At 34.2% G+C, this 24,986-nt stretch overlaps 1 protein-coding gene across 22 annotated transcripts in view; it reads right to left on the bottom strand.

Annotated features, from left to right (window-relative positions):
* The window catches only part of RALYL (RALY RNA binding protein like), a 728,119-nt gene that overhangs the window by 350,825 nt on the left and 352,308 nt on the right, over positions 1–24,986 (bottom strand). The window lies entirely within an intron of this gene.

Genomic DNA, 24,986 nt, shown 5'->3' with positions numbered 1-24,986 from the left:
AATCCCTAACATAAGCATTTGGAAGTTAAATTGTACTATAGCTTTGAAGGTTCACATGGCTTGTTCAGCTGTGAAATGACAGTAGGAAAAAAGTCTTACATAGTGCAATCAAAGAACAACTGTTCGGTGGAAATCTAAAAGGCCAGGTTGAAAAGAGTTCTTAGATATATCGGCTTTAGTAATACTTCAAAGTACCTGGAGGTCAACTGTTGTTCAAAAATTTTAATTGGAAAATTCCAGAAAAAAATAATTCATAAGTTTTTAATTGTGTGTCATTCTTAGTAGCATGATGAGATCTCACAGGGTCCCACTCCATTCCAGAACCCAAATCGTCCCTATGTCTAGTGTATACATGCTGTCTTCACTACATGCCTGTTAGTCTCCCAGCAGCCATCTCAGATCTGATAAGATCAGCTGTCTCACTATTGCAGTGGCTGTGTTGAAGTAACCGTTATTTTGCTGAATAATGGCCCCAAAGTGCAAGAGTGGTGATGCTGGCATATTGTTATAATTGTTCTATTTTATTATAATTGTTGTTAATCTCTTACTGTGCCTAATTTATAAATTGAAGATTATTATTGTTACGTATGTATAGGAAAAAACATAGTATACGTAGGGCTCAGGACTGTCTGTGATTTCAGGCATTCACTAGGGATCTTAGAATATATCGGCCACAGATAGAGGGGGACTACCAGACCTCATTTTTAAACATACTCATCCTACATAATAGTAACTTTGTGCCCTTTAACTAAATCTTGCTATTCCTCCTACAATCCAATCTCATTCCTGGTAACTACCATTGCTACTCTCTGTTCCTATATATTATACTTTTTTAAGATTCCATTTATACGTGAGATCATGCAGTATTTTTCTTTCTGTGTCTGGCTTATTTCACTCATAAAATTGCCATTTATAGAAGAAAATATAATAGGCAGCATATGCAATCCTAAATAACACTGTTGTCAGGTCCCTAGGTTAAGAAAAATTAGATTTTCAGAGATTGGTATTAATTATTGTTAATTGGCATAATGCCTGGCATATTGTATTCAATAAAACTTATTGAGTGAGGACAGGAAGGAGCTTCTGAAAAATACACTCAAACTTCTAGGATTTCAGAGGTTCCCTAAACTCAACACAAAAGATGATTCCTTTGCTGCACAATCACAAAATCTAGCAGCAAGGAGAAAACATCCATTTAATAATTAGAGAGAATCAGAAATAGAGAATAGGTAACTCTCGATGAAGAGAGTTAGCCAAGGGCATTTAATTGACAAATTCTCTGACTTGAAACCTCTTCTTACAATGTCTTCCCCAAACAGATACGCAGGGTGATGGGCTGCCTCTTTGCGACGGTCAGCCCAAGCATCCATGTCTACCTTATCCTCTCTTCTTCACTTGAAATTTGGTCTCCAGTATCATTTGCCACTGATACAATAATTTACCCTAATCTGCATTATCCTAAACCAAAATATTTTTGAATGCAAAATAAGAGGTGAGTCTCTAAGAAGAGAATTCTCTGGCAAAGAGAACCACTAAGTTTTGGTGATGGGGGAGCATTGCTAGAAATAGTAATCACAATTAAGACACCGAAATAGCAATGAATGGAATAAAAACATAATTATATCCCAGGCTACAGTGTCTCTATTGTTATTGTATTGTCCCTTCACAAGCTTTTGGTATCTATAGAAATACCCATGGCTGTGAATAGTTTCTACCTTTTGTTGCTGACATTATTATTATCAGTATATTTAGTTGTTTAACTTCCACTTCACCTTCTTTTGATAATTTCCCCTTTTTTGAGAAATTGTCTCTTTTCCTATTGTTTATAGCCTAGTGAACATTTTATTTAAGGTATATTACCCTTCCCTAGCCAAGAGATAGATTGGTAACCTGACACAGCTATTTGGACACTCTCTCCTTATAATCTAAATAATGGCATAAGAATGAAATTTGAAAATGTGTTCATTTGAGTCTAGCTAGCAGTTAGACTTTTCAGACCTTGTAGTTACTTTAGATTTATCATTTCCCATGTCTGATTCTCCAGTCTTCTCATGGAAATTATAAACTCTCACATAGTCTTCCAATACATTCATTTTTGCTTAGGTTAGGCAGAGTTAGCATCCATTTGAGGCAATTAAAAAAAACACCTAATATATTGCCTACACTTGATTGTAGGAGTTCAGAGCTCTCTTGTACTATGCTTCTGCAGTGCCCTTGGAGCTCATAACCCAGCCCAGTTATGGGTTAGGAGAGTCCAACCCTCTCCTAGCAGCCTCCTTTCCCCCCTGTTTCTTGCCCTTTTATTGCTGACCTGTGTTAGCTGCTACTCTGACCTGATTTTATCTATATGAAATACTCAACCACAGCTTGGTCATATCCTGAGATGTCTAATTTTTTCCCACCTGAGCCCCTTAAATCCTGAAATAAGTTATCACTTTCATTAACATAATTTTATTTTCACAAGCCAGATCTCTGTTTACTCTTTAATTAGTAATCATATTACTAGTTTTCCATTCTATTACGCCATTCCTGATGTTCTAATTATTAATCAAAACAGTCCAACCTACCAAACTAAATTCAAAATCATCCACATGAAAAATGAATCATCATGAAATGCAAATTTAATTTCACGAGAAATAAGTATTTTCCAGACGCTGAATGGGTTGCATAAAAAGCTATGTTAATGACTTCAAAATTAAAAAATATATAAACAAAGGACAAAGGATCTGTTTCCTGCTTTTTGAGATTATCCTAAGAGATACTTGTGGTTGAATAAGAGAATAAATATAGTTCTTAATTGCTTCTAAGACAATTGCACTCTGACTTCCCTAAGTATAATTATTTTAATGTTTTCACAGTGTATCTTTTTATGATTTCAAAATAACTTTTACATTAAATACTTATAAACCCACTATTCAAAACACTTCAATAATTAAATATGAACAGAAAAACATTATTTTATCATATTTTTTCCCAAATAAATAAAAAATATCACTCAGTAATTAAAAAAAATGTTAGAGGAAGAACCACACAAACAGAAAGTGCTATTTTGGGTCTCTGTTAAAGAATATGGAATCATTTTTCAGAAAAAAACATGATGGTAATGACATGAAAATGTGATGAATGCTTAATGAGATTTTACTATATTATTTGTAGTATTGTTGATTACTATTGTGTTCCTTCACAGACTCGGTGCAGTGCAGAGGGCAAAGGCTAGTGACCTTCTTTAGAAGAAAGAGAATGATGTGTTTCAGGTGCCCTGAACTCAAAGCATGGTGCCAAGGACAAAATCAGAAAGTGCTAAAAGCAATTACAGAGGACAATCCTCACTGAAATTTACAGCACATGTTGAAAAACTACATCCATATTGCCTAATTATCTCTGTAGGAGAAATTTTCCTCTCCAGAGACCAGAAATTTTAAATTCAAATTTTAGTATATATAGGTCAACATAAACCCAGAAAAAACCCTCATAATTGCAAAACTGGGAAATAAATTAAATCCACAGAGGTGATTTAAACTAACAGAAATAGCACAGAAGTGAGTTCAGCTAACAGAAATAGAAACTATCATTCCACAACAATTTTTTTAAAAATTGTTCTTAAATGGAAATACAAAGAAATGCTCTAATCTCTTATAACTAAAAAAGTCTGTAAGTGAAACAACTAGGCTGATTCACAAAGAGTAATTTCTCATCTTTTAATTGTCAATTTTGCAGATGATTTACAGATACTACAAAACACTAGAAACATGCCAAATATAGTAAATGAATACCTAATTTGGAAACTTGTCAGACCCAGTTTATTTTTAAATTTGTACAACTAATACCAGGCAAGTTTATGCTTTCAAAATAGTGTTTTCACCAATGAATATAAAGGAAAAGCACAATTCTTATAAAGGAATAAGCCTTATTAAGGAAAAGTACAATTCTTGCTAACCCCAGTGTTGACTTAAATTATATCTATTACACTACTAAAATACATATAAATGTGAAACGAAGTATAGCTTCTTTACACTTATAATTTAAGCAACTATAAAACTCATTTATAAATTAAACAGAAATAAAACCATAATATCAATAAATTCAAATCAGCAAGATTAAATTAATGGGATGGATCACGAAACTACGTAACAGCTTACAAGATGAACATACTTACTTGTATGGTTCAGGTTGTTTAGACTTCTACATCGTCTTACTTCCCAAAGTAATGCTCCTAATGACTGCATAATATGGCTTTCCTAGTAAAATTATTGCAAAATCTTCTTTTGGGCAGTGTGACTTGAAGTCTTTTCACTCAAATTTTTCACTGGCCTATTAATCAGTATTTGTTTTTTTTTTCTCATTAGGCCAGGAAATCATAGCAACAATTTTCTATAGTAAATAGATCTTCTAAATACTCTAGAATAGTAAATACAGTAAATAGTGCCAACTCTATTGTAAATACACACTTTGTGTGATAGACACAATTAAAAGGTGGCTATGTTTAAATTAAAGTATGAGTCAGATTATGCATGCATCATTTTAATTAACATATTGTAATAAATGTTTAAATGTTCATAGAGAATGCATAAGCTCTAGGAACATTTTTGCTGCTTTCAGATTGTGATATAAAGTGATCAATGATATAAAAGAAGTCACAACAGTCATCTAATTCCTCAGCCTGTCTCCCTGTTTCCCTCTGCTTTGAGACTCTTATTTCCTTTCCACCCAGTAACTGCTGATTGCTCTGGGTCCATCCCAGGCCTGTCCAGTCATGGGGAAAATTACTTTGATGAACATATGCACAGTAAGGCATTGCTTACATACTGAGTAACTGCTCCCAGGATTATTTATATAAACTCTCTCCTTCGAGAAAACAATGCTTAAGCAAGATGAATTAATTTCTATGATCTCATACCATAGTGGGGATATATATTTACAAAGAAGCCTTTTCCTGGCACCAGAGCAACAAAACTATTCAGGCTACATGGGGTGAAAATATATTTCTACAACAACTTTCTGCTTTTCACATGCAGTAGAAGAAAACTGTGACAAGTTAGGTTTCCTATTCTAAAAATGTTACCAATTAGCTTTTTAGATCTGCGGCTGTATCTCCTAAATGCTTGAAAAGCGTATTATTTAGCTTTCTCTAAATTATGCTATGCATCAAGTAACCCCAAAATATCAGTGGCTTTAATATTTACTTCCCATTCAAATTATATGCCCTTGGTGACAGTTCTGCTGCTGAGTCTCTGTTTCAGGCTTTGTTTGGTGTGGTCGGTGTTCAGATCTGTGCTAGGTGTCTTAGAGACTCAGGCTGAAGGAGCAGCTCTCCCCAAAACATGCTGTTGTCTTAAAAAAGAGTAGAGACAGAGTGGTAAAGTCAAACCACGTAGCACATTTAAAGCACCTTTCAGAGGTGGTGTGTATCATGTTCACTTGTGTTCTATTAGCCAAAGCAAGTTTCGTGGCCGATACCGACATCAGGAAAGAGAAATAACTCTGTCTACGAGAAGTCATTACAAGGATGTCAAAAATCAAGACCAATGTTATAAAAATTACCAGAGTAATGTGTTAGGAATGTGATTAAATAATAAAGATGTGTTTTTTTTTATTTTTTTATTTTTCAGTTATTTATTTATTTTTTGTCTTTTACAAGTCCTCACGGTCGATAGGAGCTTTGTCTTTGGAGTCAAATAGCCTTAATAAGACTCCAACTCTGACACTTACTAGCTGTTTGGTTTTGGGTAAACCCTCTGTGCCTTAGATTTCTGATCTGAAAATAAATTAATAATGCTTATCTCACAGCTTTATTTTAGGTATTGAGATGCTTAATGTAAAACTCGAGTATCTTTTTAGAAGTTTCAGCGACTTCATACATTAATATGCTTTCCATCTCACCCTCATCCATCATCTCCACACATCATATCACTCTTTTTAAAATTCTGAAAAGTACACGCATGTGCAACTTAAATAGTAATTTTCAGTAATATTTTGCACAAATCACTCTTGTCCTTAATCACAGTAAGTGACCTTATTTTGTTTTATCATTTGTCACATTGTTCCTGCAAATGTACATGATATGAAAGCAATTAATCTGGGGAGAGAGTGTACACCATACAGACATGCTGTAGAGGCAAGCCCAAGTGAGCAGGTTATTTTAAGTTTTGGTGTTCTTTGTAATGTTTATGACTCTATTGGAAAAGCAAATTATCTAAAACAGTGAAAATTATGTACACTACCCTTCACCTGCTCTTTATAGTGCAAGTTTCCACATTATTATTTTTATTCCACTCTAAACTGTTAGCAAATAGCTTGACCATTATATACGGAGGGGATATCTAAATTTAGAAAATGTTATATAAGCTACAATGATTATCATATACTTGGGAGATTATCTATGTGGTGAGAATGGGGCTGTTTCTAGCAGATGTTAGGTGGTAAAATTTTAGAAGCTAAATATAACTATATAACTCCAAAAACCTAAAGGAAACTTTAGAACATATTATTAAATTGTCAAAACAGAATATTCGCATTACTTTTATTTATCCGAATGTTCACTGATTCAGAAAATGTTTCCTTGAATGAAGTTGTACCAGTTAGTGAAAGAGGAGAGAGCAATTTCTTCCAGTGAATCTCTGGCATGAAACAGCCTAAAGAGGTTCCACAGGATGAATGAAGAGTCCAAAAACGAACATTTATGTAGCATGCCACCACCTGCCAGTCATCAGAACTACCCTGGTGTATAAAGCAGAGGTTTCCCATATTGTCATGGAAATTACTGTCTAGATGAGGAGAGAAGTGTTAATTATGGGGGAGCCAACATATATATATATATGTGTGTGTGTATATATATGTGTATATATATATTATGTGTATATATGTGTGTGTGTGTGTGTATATATATATGTATATATTGAGATGGAGTCTCACTCTGTCGCCACGCTGGAGTGCAATGGTGCGATCTCAGCTCACTGCAACCTCCTCCTCCTGGGTTCAAGCGATTCTCCTACCTCAGCGTCCGGAGTAGCTGGGATTACAGGCATGTGCCACCACGCCTGGCTAATTCTTGTATTTTTAGTAGAGGTGGGGTTTCACCATGTTGGTCAGGCTGGTCTTGAACTCCTGACCTCGTGATCTGCCCGCCTCGGCCTCCCAAAGTGCTGGGATTACAGGCGTGAGACACTGTGCCAGGCCAACATATTTTATAGTTAGGATCTAAAGATAGCATATAAAGGTAAAAAAAGAGTTATGACTCAAAATTATCCTTGAAAATTCTTTAAATAAATAAAAAATGGGTGACTCACATGAAAACTGACGCTTTGTCATACTCTTTTGTTTTGAAGAAATAATTTATCAAAATTTCTATACTGGGTCCAAAGACTATTTTAGACATTTTATTTACTTGCATTTATATAGTATTATTCATCCTAAGGGATGAGACACTGTTGAATGTGAGGACCTGATTAAATGGGAATTCGAATGACTGGTTTTTGGTTTGTGATACGGAAATAGGATGTGTTGTGGCTAAAAGGATTCTTCTGAGCTAGGAGAGCAAGAATCCCAGAAATTGCCAGGTGCTGGAGAAACAGAATGCTCTGAGGGGCTATAAGTATTACTGGGACTATGTGTCTCCATCTCTTTGACATTTGGTGATTAACATACAATGATTGGAATATAACTTGGAATGTTTTAATATTTTTGGTTCTTTGGATTATTTATTTGAAAATACTCCTTACATAGACATTTGGCTCCTAGATTTGTAATATTTATATTTTCATATAATAGAAACACTAGACAACAATTAACACCATTATTTTGATATCTTTTCTCTTCAAAAGATGCACTCTCATGTTTAAGAGAACATGTTCTGGTTGAAAAACAAAACACAATGAACTGCCGTAAATTGTTACATCTCCAGTGTTTAAATGTGTGATAGTCTAATTAACTCAAAGTGAAAAATACGGGGATGATTTGAGCTAATGATAAAACATTGTTGCCTACACACATGAGTAAACGTCTTTCAGCCGTGATAATTTTGTTAGGAATTTTGTTATTACAAAACTACTATTGTATCATGATAATCAAGTTTCTAAAAGAAACTTATCAAGTTTCAATTCAGTAAGAGAATTAAAGGAATATAAGAAAATAAAATGCTATTACAGATGTGATTATGTCAGATTAATTCTTTGTTTTCAAGGCATTTTAAAAAGCATTTTGTATTCTAAAGTATTTGAAAATAGTTACGTGTATGGAAAGATGATTCATCTTAACAGCAAATGTTTGTGTAACACTTAAATTTTCTGCTTCTACTACTTAACATCACTTGGCTAATAATATTTAAATATTAACATAGATATACACATAAGAAATAAAATAGACAGCATAGACAAAATACATTAATTTTCTTAAAGGTCCCTGCCACCTGTAGCTTGATTTTCCTTTGGATATTTAATAAATTTTCACTCCTTTTTTTTTCCAGGCACAATAAGAAAAATTTACTTTAGAGGTTACAAAATAACTTGTTGGATATTCTTTTAGAAATACTTCCAATTCTTAATTGTGCTATTTTTACCTTGAAACAATTTGAGGTACAGATCTCAGTCCCCAAAACATGTCTCATTTGAGGGATGTTGTGAGGCTGGCAGATGGAACCTGCAAGAAACAATTTCCTCAGCACCAGTATATGCCATTGACCTTTACTCAACTCTTGTCAATAAGGAGTCTTGGCTGGGGACAGTGGCTCACACCTGTAATCCCATCACTTTGGGAGGCTGAGATGGGAGGATCACCTGAGGCCAAGAGACCTGCCTGGGCAACATCGTGAGATCCCAGTCTCTACCAAGAATTTAAAAATTAGCTGGGCATGGCAGTGTGTGTCTGTAGTCCCAATTACTTGGGAGGCTGAGGCAGGAAGATCCTTTGAGCCCAGGTATGAGAGGTTACAGTGAGCTATATTTGTGTCACTGCACCCCAGTGACTGGGCAACAGAGCAAGATGCTGTCCCCCTCCTAAAAAAAGAAAAAGAAGTGAAAGAAGTGAAGTCTTTCCCTAAACAAATTATTTAAGATTAAGATTTGTTTTTACCTTATATAAATTCAAAGTAGTTTAAAATTTGTAAACTTACATAATATTTAAGTATTTTTCCATATAATTGCATAAGATTTCCTTTTATCCCTCATCTAGTTCATTTATGTATGTATGTGTGTGAATTTTTTCCCTCTTTGCGCCTATTCAACCCCTACTGCAGGATCTTTAATCATGTTATTGACTAGTCACTTCTTTATCACTTTGTCTTATTTTAAGGACTCTTAATATAATAATTTGCTCATTTGAATGCTACTTACTATAAAAATTTGATGGACATATTTTAAATATGAGGCTGGTGAATTTAATTGACATGAACATGCACTTCATTATATGAAGTTGCAACAAGAAATCAACTTTTGGAATGTGAAGAAAAAAGTGGGTCTAATTAGGAAACCAAAGTCAAAACAAAGAGCCAAAATCAGAGTACCAGGTTAGATCAACAGCAAGGAGCCTAAGACTAAGTAGGGTCAAATCATGAAAAGTGGAACAAATATCGGAGCACCATGAACCAGGAGTATCAGGACTGTTAACTTTAACTTATAAGTGAAACTGTTCTCCTCTGTAAAATTGGGCAGGTTTGCTTGCCTTATCTTCTAAGCAATAAGTGTGTATATGAGCGAGTTCATATTGGAGACAGAGTTATCCAGTTAATCACCAACAATGGCACCAGTTTGACAGAGCTACCTTTGCTGTCTCTGCTTTCTCAAAAAAAAAAATATGTATATATATAATCCTACTATAGTTTACACAGTAGGTAAAACGACAGAAAATGCTTTAAATTTAAGTGAAAATATTGGAAATACAGCCATCTTATTTGTATTTTCTCAACACTTTTCTGAAACCACAGTTCTCCCAGTTCTGCACAACTTTGGAGAGATTTTAAAACTTTACTCTCACTGTTCTTTTTCATTTTCTGAATCTGATAGTCAAAAAAATAAAACTTCCTCTCCTAAAAGTTTCTGACAGTTACTCCACTTTATTCATCACTCTACTTTTGAACTTATCAAAATGTGCTGAACTCTCTCTGTGTGTGTGTGTGTGTGTATGTGTGCACATGCATGTGTATTTTTTTTCCTGTTATTCTGTATGTAGCCTTTGGAAAAATGGGAGTATCTATAGCACTGAGGCAATGTTTTATTCCCTTTGCAATAGGCATTCAGAGCAAAGTCTAGGATAAATGAATGACTAAATGATTCCTTTTCATTTATACAGTTACCATCTTGGTCCAAGCCAGGGTAAAAATGGCATAGCTGTATTTCAATGAATATTTATTCAGCACCATGCACCAGCCTAAGAGATACAAATACAGCCAAGAATAAATTATACGTGGCTCTCTGCCCCCAATGTATTCCCACTATCTTTCTAGAATTATCTTTTGCTGTTCTCCAATGTAATCCCTCACTGCCATTAAATACCTCTTTCTATTATTATCCACTTCTGATTCCTTCCTCAGTTTTTTTTTAAATCCAGCTATTCCTCTTAACTAGAATGCGCTTACCTATCAACTCTATCAAGTCTCTAATTACTTAATATTTCAACTCAAAAGTCATCTTTTAAAGAGGAAAAGCCTGACCTAATTAACTCCATTTCTACTTCCTCTCTTATTTATACTATCTTCATCTAGCACATCTATATGGAATAATTTGTGCACTCCAGGACTGTAGCCAGATTTGAATTTAAATGATCCTGAGTTAGAATTCGTGTCACACAATTCCCATCTTCAAACCAGAAACAATTATGTTGATCAATAGATCATTTTTTAAAAGAAATGCATGTTAATGGAAACAGTGAAAAGTTACGTTGTTAAAAAAACTTGACATAATTATTATAATTACTTTAAAAGACTGATTTCAGGTACCATTTATATTCTTCTCTAGCCTTTATCTAGTAGAAATTTAAATTTCAACATAAAACAGAAAATTACAGTGTAATAAATTTAATACCAATAAAAATTCTATTTTTAAAAACTAGAGTTATTCAGTAGAAAAATAGAAAAAACCTGCCATATTCTTTTCTGGTGCCTCCTTAGTTTGTGTGTAAATGTCACTACCCTTAAAAAATCTTGTTTATGCTTTATTTTCTTAATTTCTCTATTTAATGTAAGTTTATATTTATACCTTGGGTAGTGGTTATAGACCTAGATTTTGTCGCAACGAAATAGTTGTTTTCTTAATGTTGAAACAACAATTTCTGTTTCCACGGTGATTTTATGATTATTTTATAGATAGTAATCAAAAGTAAAAATTCACTAAGAAATTTGGAAAACCTTTATTTTTTATAATGAGCCTTAATTTACTTTCAACATTGCAGAAAATTGTCAGAATAGTCGTATTTATGGGAACTGCATTCATAATTGCTATACTCTGAAACAGACTGTCATAAGTTTCTAAAGGACAAACATATTTCTGTTATAATATAAGCCTACTTTTGCTCTTATAAAATAAGGTAAAAAGGTGTATAATAAATCAAATATATAATATTTTATTAAAGAAACATTATTTTAACTAAGTCTATGTGGGTAATTTTTCAGCTTCACTTTTCATTATTAGTGGTTAAAGAAAAACATGGTACTATTTGAAGTCTAGAACTTATAAATATTTTCAATATCATGAGAGGAACATAAGGAAAATAATTTTACTCATATGTTGATTAAATTTCAACTACTATGTTAGCAAGGCTGTTCAATTCTTAGAAAATATCTTCACTATTAATTGTAGCAACTTATTTGATATCTTTAAAATTCTGAAAGAAAATAACTGCCAATCTAGTTTTTATAGCTTGTGAAGATAATGTTGAAAGTGCAGCTAAAGGAAAAGGAGAAAATGGGGGAAAGAGAGAGAGGGGGAAGGAGAGAGAGAGAGACCCACATTAACACAAAATTGAGAGAAATGTCTGCTCTCAATTAATATTAAAGAAATTCTAAAAAGTTCTTTGGAAAGAAACATGGAAATGAAGGAAAGAACAATGAGTAGCAGAAAGGGTAGCTATCTGGGTAAATGTTAATGAGTATTGGCTCCACCAAACAATGACAATATGGTCTCCTGTCGCTAAAGTGCATGTAGAGAGTGTTCTGGATAGGTGATGGAGGCAGTACTCCACAAATGTTCCTCATAAAAACAGACACCACAATTACAATGGTGAAATCAAAAAAATCCAAATCCAATATACACAACAAATACTGGTGACAAGGTTGAGGAGTTTAGCTTCTGATCAAAAAAATCTATGTGTGAAATTTTTAGGCTCAAACATAGGCAATTACAAAGGCTTTACTGGACAGGCCTCCTGGGGGAAAGCTGCCCTCCCTACCCTATATTGGATATACAGCCAGGGCACTGCAGTCTCTGAAGGGAGTTGCAGTTAAGGACTCAGGCTCCCCAGCCTGCCATACTCTCATGCATATCTGCATTTCTAGATCAGGTATTTCCATTCAGTAGTTTATTTATTTGAGCTCTTTCCCAGAGGCCTTCCTCAGAGCTTTTGCAAAGACCGCCTTTATCAGGGGAGAGGCAAAACATTTTGAAGGAGTTTTCTCCGTTCAGACTCAGTACTCAACATTTTTCCACTTCTAGCCCTAGCCGCTTGTCTTCTCCCACCTCCTGGGTCCATAAAATGGCAAACTCATTTTGTTCAGAGCTCTGTCGTCAATAAGATGACCCTCAAGTCTGTTTTGATCCACCTGAACCTCAACCATCACACCAATCCATGGGGAAAATGGATTGGAGGGGGGTGGCATTGTTTTCCTCTGTTTTGTTTCTAGCTCACACTATCACGGTAAGTGATTAAAGGGTTGACTGTTATCTTCATTTCGGCTTGTTGTTTTACTTGGCTACTTTCTCCAGCTTAGCTGAGCTCCTGACAAAAATATGCCATGAACCCTCAAAGATGAGTAAGTACATGGACAGAAATTATTACCCACTGCAAGATCTACATAGCATAGCTGTATCTGTGTGGGAGAAAGCGGAGTAAAAACAACTGGGCCTCTCTGAGAACAGGACAGTTCAAACAGCTACTCCCTTCGGATGTAGTAGATCCATATGGAAACAGCATCCCAAACTTGCAGAGGGCTCTCATGATTCAATTTGTGAGTACATAAAAAGGGTCTGTATTTTGAGGAAAGTTCTTCATTCTAGACAGGTTTTGACCTTTTAAACTCTCAATTAACAACCAGTAATTTCCTTCCAAGCAAAGCCAAACATTGCAGTAAAAGAATTGCATAGAATAAATTCCAAGTTGAACAGAAAGCAAGTTAGGTCCAAAAAGAAAAAAGAAAAAGAAAAAAAAATGGCTCAAATAAAATTGAGGAAGAAAGGGCAGTAAAGAGAACTCAAGTTCTAAAAGGACGTGTTTTAAAGTCACTTTTGAAAACAACAAAAGTGAGAATTCTAATGATTTAAAGCTAGAAAATCTATTCTGCCTTACTTTATCCCTTCTGAAAACATTGAAAAGTGAATTTCCTTTTAAGATGTACAACAGGAATAGATCACATTCAAGTCTCCAAATAGGTTTTAAGAGAAAATGAAAGTAAACAAGAACTGGAAATATATCCATAAAGATAACAAAAGCACACTGGAAATACATGGCCACAAAACAACAAAATTGTAATACATAATTTCAACATGTGCTAAAACTTTTAAGGAAATGGTAGTAACTATTAAATAAGTATAGCAATTAGAATAAGAAAGTCCCTACAATGACATGAGTGGAGAAAAGGGTATCTGTAAACATGTGACAGAACTCAGGAAATATTTGAACATGACAGAGAATAATTTCATAAAGAAAGCCTATGCTAGAAGAGATATGTGAAGAAATAAACACAGAAAATCATGCTTAAGAAAAATACGAGATGGAAAGGAGGTAAATTTTAAAGATCAAAAATAAACTTTAAAAAAAGCTAAAAAGGATTTGAGAAAAAGTGATAAACGTGGAAGTTAGCAAAGAAATGTTAAACGATATAAATTAACTATTATAAATTATAAGTTGAGAACACATTCCTGAAAAAAAAAATCTAATTTGAAAATATATACTAAAGGAACACATTTTTAACCTGGAGAAATCGACCCAGAACAGCTAATAAGTGAAAGCGACCTTCAAGGATAAAGGCTACAACTTTGAGGATAAGAGCAATAACTCAGGGAATATTATTCCCATTAGCCTTTCTGGGGAATATACTAAAAGTCAAGCTTCAGACAATGAAAACCACTGGAAACCTGGGTAAGGATCCATGGTAAACATTCACCAGAGAACTCAACTCTCAAAAATGATATCAACTTTCATCACATGAATGTTCACCAAATTGTGGCATATTATCCCACAAAGAAAACTTCAATAATACAATAAATTAATGACAATAAAAAGGTCTTCCTAGAGATAAAAAGAAAAATCTTGGCCGAGTGCAGTGGCTCAAGCCTGTAATCCCAGCACTTTGGGAGACTGAGGTGGGCGGATCGGATCACAAGATCAGGAGTTCGAAACCATCCTGGCCAACATGATGAAACCCCATGTCTACTAAAAATACAAAAAATCAGCCAGGCGTGGTGGCAGGCACCTGTAATCCCAGCTACTCGGGAGGCTGAGGCAGGAGAATCACCACTTGAACCTGGGAGGCGGAGGTTGCAGTGATCTGAGATCGCGTCACTGCACTCCAGCCTGGCAACAGAGTGAGACTCCATCTCAAAAAAAAAAAAAATTGAAAAAAATAAATAAAAAAGAAAGAAAAAAATAACAGTTCTTGGATCAAAGAATAACTAAAACTACAGAATTTTAGAAAAAATATAGCATATCAAATGCTAGAAATAATGCTAAATACCTATGTTAATTTGAAAATAAAAATTAAGAATAAAAAGTAACACCCACTTAAAAAGATGGAAAAAAATGTTTAAAAATAAGTGGGAGTTGAACAATGAGAACACAGGGAGGGGAATATCACACACCAGGGCCTGTTGGGAGGGCAAGAGGAGGGAGAACATTAGGACAAATACGTAATGCATATGGGGCTTAAAACCTAGATGACAGGTTAATAGGTGCAGCAAACCACCATGACATATGTATACCTTTGGAACAAACCTGCACATTCTGCGCGTGTATCCCAGAACTTAAGGTAAAATTAAAAAAAATTAAAACTAGAACTAAGACATAAATCTAATAGCTTATTATTTGAAAACTCAAAGTAGACAAAGCACTATCTATCCTAACCAAAATAAGGGGGACAGGAGAGTAAGAAAGCACAATTATTACTGAAGAAATAAAGTCATTCAAGAGCCCTACCCACCCCTAAAATCCCTAGATACACTCGGTTATCCGGGAGAATCCTATCAAATCTTTAACGATCGGATAACCTAAGCACAGTAAAATAAGAAATGTTAGGAATTCATATTGTGCCAGAGTATAAGATTTCTCCAAAAAAGGAAACAACTAATCAACTCACTTATAAACAAAAATTCTAAATTCTAAAATTTATCTAACAGAATTCAGCAACATAATAACAAATACATCACAGCCAAGTGGCATTTATTATTAAGAAATTCATTAATTCACAGTCATCTATCACATTGGTAGAGTTGTGGAGAAAAGTCAGATGGTCATCTCCATGATGCTAAAACGATGTTTGACAAAATTCAGTACATAAGTACATATTTACATTAAGATTTCTCTCTTGGCTGGGCGTGGTGGCTCACGCCTGTAATCCCAACATCTTGAGAAGCTGAGGTTAGGCAGATCAGTTGAGCTCAGGAGTTTGAGACCAGCATGGGCAACACAGCAAAACCCTACCTCTACTAAAAATACAAAAATTAGCTGGGCATGGTGGCATGTACCTGTAGTCACACCAGAGGCTGAGGTAGTAGGACCACTTGAGCTCGGGAGGTTGAGGCTGCAGTGAGCCGAGATTGCGCCACTGCACTCCAGCCTGGGCAACAGAGATCTTATGTGTATATATATATATAAATTATATATATATAAATTATATATATATAATTTATATATATAATTTATATATATATAATTTATACATATATATAATTTATATATATAATTTATATATATAAGATCTCTGTTATAATTTATATATAATATATATAATTTATTAATTTATAAATTTATAAATTAATAAATTATAATTTATAAAATTATAATATATAATTTATATAATTTTTATATATATTTTTTTCTCTTCTCTCTTTCTGTCTCTCTCCACTGTCTCATCCCGCCCTGCCACTTCCTCCTTCTCACACACAGTACACACACATAATCTCAGTCCCAAAGTCAGAATCTTAATGTGGCAATGTTAGAAAATTTACTGCAAAATCAGGAGCAACACAAGAATGTTCGCCACTGTTACTAATACCAAAGTTCTTTTGGAGCTATTAGTTAATACAGCTGGACAAGGAAAAACATAATAATTTGATAATAAAATGTAAGATATCTTTATTTGCAGATATGACCATATAGTTTGACAAGCAGAAAATATCAACAGGACCACTTAATAAAGAGACAACTTGTAAGGAATGTCATTATAATATTACTCCCCTAAGGCTCAGTAGCATTCATATATGAAAACAAAATTCATATATGAAAAAAGTGAGATATAAAGGAAAAAGACATAATGTGAGAAAATACTCCATTTATGCTAACAAATGTAAAAGAATGTATTAAAACAGAAACATAATAAATATACAGGAGGATCATACAGGAAGTAAACCATAAAACACTTCCAAAAGACACAAAAGTAGATCCGGACAAACAGAAATACATATTATGTAGTTAGTTGCAGAGTTCCAATATCACAAACTTGTCAACCCTCTATGTTTATTTATAAATTTAAAGCAAGCCCAATTAGAATATAATATTGTTCTGTACCTAAACATTTTGAATAAAAATTTTATTTGAAAGAAAAATCTAGTAGGTACAGAGAGGACAGTTTTGAAAGAGAAGAGCATGGAGTAGGACCGTCCAGCCAGATGATGAAACTACTCTTCTCCAATGAAAATCATTTAGTATTGACAGGTTTTGGGTCAGACAGACCAATGGAACAGGAAAGCAAATCCAAAAATAGAACCGATTGCTTATGGAAATTTTAAATACCACACAGGCAGGATTTTAAACTATAGAGGAGAAGATGGATTATAAAATAAGTGATGATGGTGTAGCTGGATAACTGTATGGATATGGTCAAAAATTGATCAATTTCTTATATTGCACATCAGTGTAAATTCCACATGGATAAGAGATATAAACTGCATGAGAAGAAAAAAAGGCAAGTTTTTATAGATATTAGAAGTGGGAATTTTTTTCAGAAATATAATTCAAGCAGCAACAGCGAAAAGGTTAATGAATTTAATTATTTTCTTAAAGTATAAGAAAAATACAATTGATTTCACTTATAATAAGAGAAATACAAATTAAAACTCTATGAGTTCATGTCCTTTGTAAGGACATGGATGAAACTGGAAATCATCATTCTCAGTAAACTATCGCAAGGACAAAAAACCAAACACCACATGTTCTCACTCATAGGTGGGAATTGAACAATGAGAACACATGGACACAGGAAGGGGAACGTCACACTCCAGGGACTGTTGTGGGGTGGGGGGCGGGGGGGATAGCATTGGGAGATATACCTAATGCTAAATGACGAGTTAATGGGTGCAGCACACCACCATGGCACATGTACACATATGTAACAAACCTGCACATTGTGCACATGTACCCTAAAACCTAAAGTATAATAATAATAAAATAAAATAAATAAAAAGAAGGAAAAGAGATTTCAGAGATAGGCAAGGTATAGTTAGCAGAGGAGGAAATTTAATTTGTGTTATGAAGCTGTCAAATGGAAATGAAACATTATATTTTGATCATTTATTTCCTGCTTGTGGTGCTGATTTTTAGCAGCATAATTACTTACGTGATTTTTTTCAAACATGAATGGCTATTTCAGTTTTATAATAGAAAATAACAAAACCTTCACATTCTAAAAGTTACTGATGATGTAGACTTAGTTATAAATAATATAAATATTGATGAAAAGGTAAAAAGAAATTAATCTATCAGTCTATTTTGTAATTTAATGATGTTAAAATGTTATTGTCACCTATACTCTCCTGCATTTCCAGCAGCTGGGTTTAAAGAGCTACCAGTTAAAGTGCTCTACTTACCTAGGTATATTAAAGTTATTTAATATAGCTTTAGCATTTGTAGTAAATATAATTGTTATATTTGTTCAGATATTTTGACGATATATGCATGTCTGAAAATGCCTGGCGATAAGTATTCTCTCTAAATATTTATTGTTTATTATTATCATGTGTAAATCTATTATCTACTCTTCAGAAACAGGAGTTAAGATGACAAGAAGACCTTAGGGATATTAAACCAACACAGTATTCTAGATTTTCTCTCCATAGTTCTCTATAACAATAAAGAAAGTAAAACGCATGAAAAACAACTATATGAGATACTACTTATCATCATCCATCAGATGGGGAAAAATTCAAACCTTACAACATATATTTTATGTTGTAAAGTATATTCCAAATATATGGGTATATGGAATATATGGAAAACAGACACTGTCAAACATTGCATGATAAAATGTGAAGTTGAGTAATATGATAGATAGTTGAAAATATCTGGCAAAATATAATATGTTCTTATTATTTGATCCCACACTCATTTCTAGGAATCTATCTCAGTGTACCCTATGTAAGAATACGAAAGATCATATTCATCAGGTTATTTTCTGCAGTATAACTAATGATAAGAAAAGATTGGAAACATTTGAAGGTCAGTAATCTCCTCAGTAGTCTGGTTTGATAAACTATGGCACATGGAGCATCTACACAATAGAATACTATGCAATGATAAAAAGAGAGTATCTCTGGCCAGAACTTCCAGCACTATGTTGAATAGTAGCGGTGAGAGAGGGCATCCCTGTCTTGTGCCAGTTTTCAGAGGGAATGCTTCCAGTTTTTGCCCATTCAGTATGATATTGGCTGTGGGTTTGTTGTAGATAGCTCTTATTATTTTGAGATACGTCCCATCAATACCTAATTTATTGAGAGTTTTTAGCATGAAGGGTTGTTGAATTTTGTCAAAGGCCTTTTCTGCATCTATTGAGATAATCATGTGGTTTTTGTCTTTGGTTCTGTTTATATGCTGGATTACATTTATTGATTTGCGTATGTTGAACCAGCCTTGCATCCCAGGGATGAAGCCCACTTGATCATGGTGGATAAGCTTTTTGATGTGCTGCTGGATTCGGTTTGCCAGTATTTTATTGAGGATTTTTGCATCAATGTTCATCAAGGATATTGGTCTGAAATTCTCTTTTTTGGTTATGTCTCTGCCAGGTTTTGGTATCAGGACGATGCTGGCTTCGTAAAATGTGTTAGGGAGGATTCCCTCTTTTTCTATCGATTGGAATAGTTTCAGAAGGAATGGTACCAGTTCCTCCTTGTACCTCTGGTAGAATTCAGCTGTGAATCCATCAGGTCCTGGACTCTTTTTGGTTGGTAAGCTATTGATTATTGCCACAATTTCAGAACCTGTTATTGGTCTATTCAGAGATTCAACTTCTTCCTGGTTTAGTCTTGGGAGGGTGTATTTGTCGAGGAATTTATCCATTTCTTCCAGACTTTCTAGTTTATTTGCATAGAGGTGTTTGTAGTATTCTCTGATGGTAGATTGTATTTCTGTGGGATCGGTGGTGATATCCCCTTTTTCGGTTTTTATTGCATCTATTTGATTCTTCTCTCTTTTCTTCTTTATTAGTCTTGCTAGCGGTCCATCAATTTTGTTGATCTTTTCAAAAAACCAGCTCCTAGATTCATTAATTTTTTGAAGGGTTTTTTGTGTCTCTATTTCCTTCAGTTCTGCTCTGATTTTAGTTATTTCTAGCCTTCTGCTAGCTTTTGAATGTGTTTGCTCTTGCTTTTCTAGTTCTTTTAATTGTGATGTTAGGGTGTCAATTTTGGATCTTTCCTGCTTTCTCTTGTGGGCATTTAGTGCTATAAATTTCCCTCTACACACTGCTTTGAACGTGTCCCAGAGATTCTGGTATGTTGTGTCTTTGTTCTCGTTGGTTTCAAAGAACATCTTTATTTCTGCCTTCATTTCATTATGTACCCAATAGTCATTCAGGAGCAGGTTGTTCAGTTTCCATGTAGTTGAGCGGTTTTGAGTGAGTTTCTTAATCCTGAGTTCTAGCTTGATTGCACTGTGGTCTGAGAGACAGTTTGTTGAAGGACTTCTTCAAGGAGAACTACAAACCACTGCTCAATGAAATAAAAGAGGATACAAACAAATGGAAGAACATTCCATGCTCATGGGTTGGAAGAATCAATATCGTGAAAATGGCCATACTGCCCAAGGTAATTTATAGATTCAATGCCATCCCCATCAAGCTACCAATGACTTTCTTCACAGAATTGGAAAAAACTACTTTAAAGTTCATATGGAACCAAAAAAGAGCCCGCATCGCCAAGTCAATCCTAAGCCAAAAGAACAAAGCTGGAGGCATCACGCTACCTGACTTTAAACTATACTACAAGGCTACAGTAACCAAAACAGCATGGTACTGGTACCACAACAGAGACATAGATCAATGGAACAGAACAGAGCCCTCAGAAATGATGCCGCATAGCTACAACTATCTGATCTTTGACAAACCTGACAAAAACAAGAAATGGGGAAAGGATTCCCTATTTAATAAATGGTGCTGGGAAAACTGGCTAGCCATATGTAGAAAGCTGAAACTGGATCCCTTCCTTACACCTTATACAAAAATTAATTCAAGATGGATTAAAGACTTATATGTTAGACCTAAAACCATTAAAATCCTACAAGAAAACCTAGGCAATACCATTCAGGACATAGGCGTGGGCAAGGACTTCATGTCTAAAACACCAAAAGCAATGGCAACAAAAGCCAAAATCGACAAATGGGATCTCATTAAACTAAAGAGCTTCTGCACAGCAAAAGAAACTATCATCAGAGTGAACAGGCAACCTACACAATGGGAGAAAATTTTTGCAACCTACTCATCTGACAAAGGGCTAATATCCAGAATCTACAATGAACTCAAACAAATTTACAAGAAAAAAACAAACAACCCCATCAAAAAGTGGGCAGAGGACATGAACAGACACTTCTCAAAAGAAGACATTTATGCAGCCAAAAAACACATGAAGAAATGCTCCTCATCACTGGCCATCAGAGAAATGCAAATCAAAACCACAGTGAGATACCATCTCACACCAGTTAGAATGGCCATCATTAAAAAATCAGGAAACAACAGGTGCTGGAGAGGATGTGGAGAAATAGGAACACTTTTACACTGTTGGTGGGACTGTAAACTAGTTCAACCATTGTGGAAGTCAGTGTGGCGATTCCTCAGGGATCTAGAACTAGAAATACCATTTGACCCAGCCATCCCATTACTGGGTATATACCCAAAGGACTATAAATCATGCTGCTATAAAGACACATGCACACGTATGTTTATTGCGGCACTATTCACAATAGCAAAGAGTTGGAACCAACCCAAATGTCCAAAAACGATAGACTGGATTAAGAAAATGTGGCACATATACACCATGGAATACTATGCAGCCATAAAAAATGATGAGTTCGTGTCCTTTGTAGGGACATGGATGAAACTGGAAAACATCATTCTCAGTCAACTATCGCAAGGACAAAAAACCAAACACCGCATGTTCTCACTCATAGGTGGGAATTGAACAATGAGAACTCATGGACACAGGAAGGGGAACATCACGCTCCGGGGACTGTTGTGGGGTGGGGGGAGGGGGGAGGGACAGCATTAGGAGATACACCTAATGCTAAATGACGAATTAATGGGTGCAGGAAATCAACATGGCACATGGATACATATGTAACAAACCTGCACATTGTGCACATGTACCCTAAAACCCTAAAGTATAATAAAAAAAAAAAAAAAAAAAAATTAGAAAAGAAAAAAAAAAAAAAAGAGAGTATCTCAAAAAGATACGAAATTTTTACAAGAAAAGACAAAAAATCTGACATGGATAAAAGTATGTTTAACACATCATGATTTATGTAAAATAGAGAGTATGTAGATAGCAAAATAGATTAGATTTTTTAAAAAATAAAAGTTTACAAGTGGGAAGACAGAGAGGAGAGCAGAGGGAAAAATTAAAAGCTAAATTTCTTTGAATACATATATTTTAAATTTGATTTTGGAATTGTGTAAGTATTATATATGGTTGTAAAAAATTAAAGAAAAAAGCAAGTATAATAATCAAACATTAAAACTGTGTATTTACTTGGTGACATAACCTCACAGAGAAGAACCACTCCAAGTGACTTTAAAACATAGTAATTTTGTTCTTACATAACAGAATATTCTCTATGGAAAAAATGCAGCCCTCGAATAAGAAACTATTAAACTCTTTTCAGCTATCATAATGATGTTGGTGCTGGTTGTACTGTTTTTCTGAGACTTATAGGTGTATTGTAGGATAAATCAAATGAGTAGTCATAATAGTGTCATTGGGAAGTGACATTTCTGACAATGCTGGCAGATGTCACTGTAAGACTGATGAGGTTAATGAGCTTTCCTAGCACCCAGAATGTTGGATCTAAATGGTATTCCCCACTAAATGATACCAGAGGTTTTTTAGAGAACTAGTTGATTCTCAACATGGGGCAGGAAATTATGATTCAGGAACTTTTTGTCATATCAGAAATAAAGGAAACTATGAAAGACTCTCAGATTTATGTCAAAATGACCCAGAAACCAACATGAATATGGTGTCAAAGCCAAAGTCATAATAATTTGACCATTAATTGAGATAATGGCAAGGAAATGAAATATATCTACTATGTTTAATCCCTGAGCTCATAAAACTATTACAAATATTTTAAAACTCATTTTTAGTCTTTAGAAAATACTAGGAAACCACTTTGCTAAGTTTTTCAATTTTTTTTATTTCCATAGATTTTTGGGGAACAGATGGTATTTGGTTACATAAATAAGTTCTTTAGTGGTGATCTGTGAGATTTTGTAAAGTGATACACCACCACTTTACTATTTGGAATACTATTATAAAGGGGAAACAGTAAGTTACTTTATTTTTCTATATAATCATAATTCATGGTAATCAAATATGTAATGAAAAATGTTTCTCTTTTTAGAATAATTCCAGCAAAAAAAATAAAAAAGATAGGAGTGAATTTTATATTCACTGGCAGTTAGCACCAAAAAAGGAGAGAAAATCAGACATGTACCTTCTGATGGAAGTTCACAGTCACTAGGAATAAATCTTTAAAAAATTCCACCTGAATCTAATCGAGCCTCTAGATATAACTAATAATTTCCAGGAAGTACAAGAAACAGAGAAGCAAGTTAAATGATACCAGAAGGATGCAATAATCAAACTGTAGGCCTGTACAATTATATAGGACAAATGATTTTGTTCTTTCAATGGAGTCAAAATGTATTTCAACATAAAATACAAGGGGATTTGGGGATATATTGGGAGAGCTTTTAAATTAAGGGACTTAAGGTATGTGTCAATGAATCTCAATCTCTGTATCTTTTATGAATTTCAATTCAAACAAATTAAACGCTTATGAGAGGAAACTGTGAAAACAGGATTGTTACTAGATTTACTCTAAGGAATTACAGCAATTCAGTGAGATAATGTATTAGTCCATTCTCGTGCTGCTATGAAGAAATATCCAAGACTGGGTAATTTATAAAGGAAAGATGTTTAACTGATTCACAGTTCCTCAGGGCTAGGGAAGCCTCAGGAAACTTACAATCATGGCAGAAGGAAAAACAAACACAGCCTTTGTCACATGGTGGCAGCAAGAAGTGCCAAGCAAAAGCCCCTTACAAAAGGAAAAGCCCCTTACAAAACCAGCAGATCTTGTGAGAACATAATGAGGGTAACTGCCCCCATGATTCAATTACCTCCCAAATGGTACCTCCCACAACACATGGGGATTATGAGAACTACTATTCAAGATGAGATTTGGGTGGGGACACAGCCAAACTGTATCAGATAATAATATTGTGGTTATTTAAGAAATTATAATTTATATATTTACATATATACATATATGCTGAAATATATATTATACATATACACACATGCATGCTGAAATATTTGCAGATTAAATGATGTAATCTGAGATTTGGAATTTACTTCAAAACAATCCAGGTACTGAGGAGGAAATGGATGATGTATAAAAAAAGTAAAATGTTATATGCTGATAAGATGGAGTCATCTGTACACCTAGTTCATTATATGGTCTCTTCAATTTTATGTATGTTTGAAAATCTCCAAAATAAAGTTAAGACAGAAAGCAAAATATATGCAAAGTTAAAATTCATGACCACTATAACATAAAAGGTGGGAGGTGGAAAAATGAACTCGAAGTGTTCTGTGTATTTAAGATTATCTGGGAAGCAATATGAAGTATAATTTACATTAAACTAATAAATCAAAGATACCTGTTGCAATCTCTAAATTAATACCACGAGAATGGTAAAGTATATAGAACTTACGAGCTAACAGAATGGAAATGGCAAAACAATAAAAGAAACATTAATCTAAAAATGGCCACAAATTAACATGCGGTACATGGAACAAATTTAAAAAACAGTAAATCTGTAGACACAAATTCAAATATAACCATAATTAAATGTGAATAGATTATTAGAATTAAAAAAACAAAGGCTGTCATACTGTATTTGGAAGATTCTATGTTCCTCGCAAGAACACTGTAAATATTAAGACACAGAATCACTGAAATTAAGACAGATGAAAAATGATATACCATACAAACACAAATCAAGAGGAAGTGAGTTAGGAATATTAAGATTAAACCAAGCTTTTCTCTAAGACAGAAATAATTACTAAAGATATAGATAT

This window comes from Symphalangus syndactylus, chromosome 7 (genome assembly GCF_028878055.3).
Source record: "Symphalangus syndactylus isolate Jambi chromosome 7, NHGRI_mSymSyn1-v2.1_pri, whole genome shotgun sequence".
Classification (NCBI taxonomy): Eukaryota; Metazoa; Chordata; class Mammalia; order Primates; family Hylobatidae; genus Symphalangus; species Symphalangus syndactylus.
Note: the sequence above shows the minus strand (reverse complement) of the source record. Positions and strands in the feature narration are given on the sequence as shown.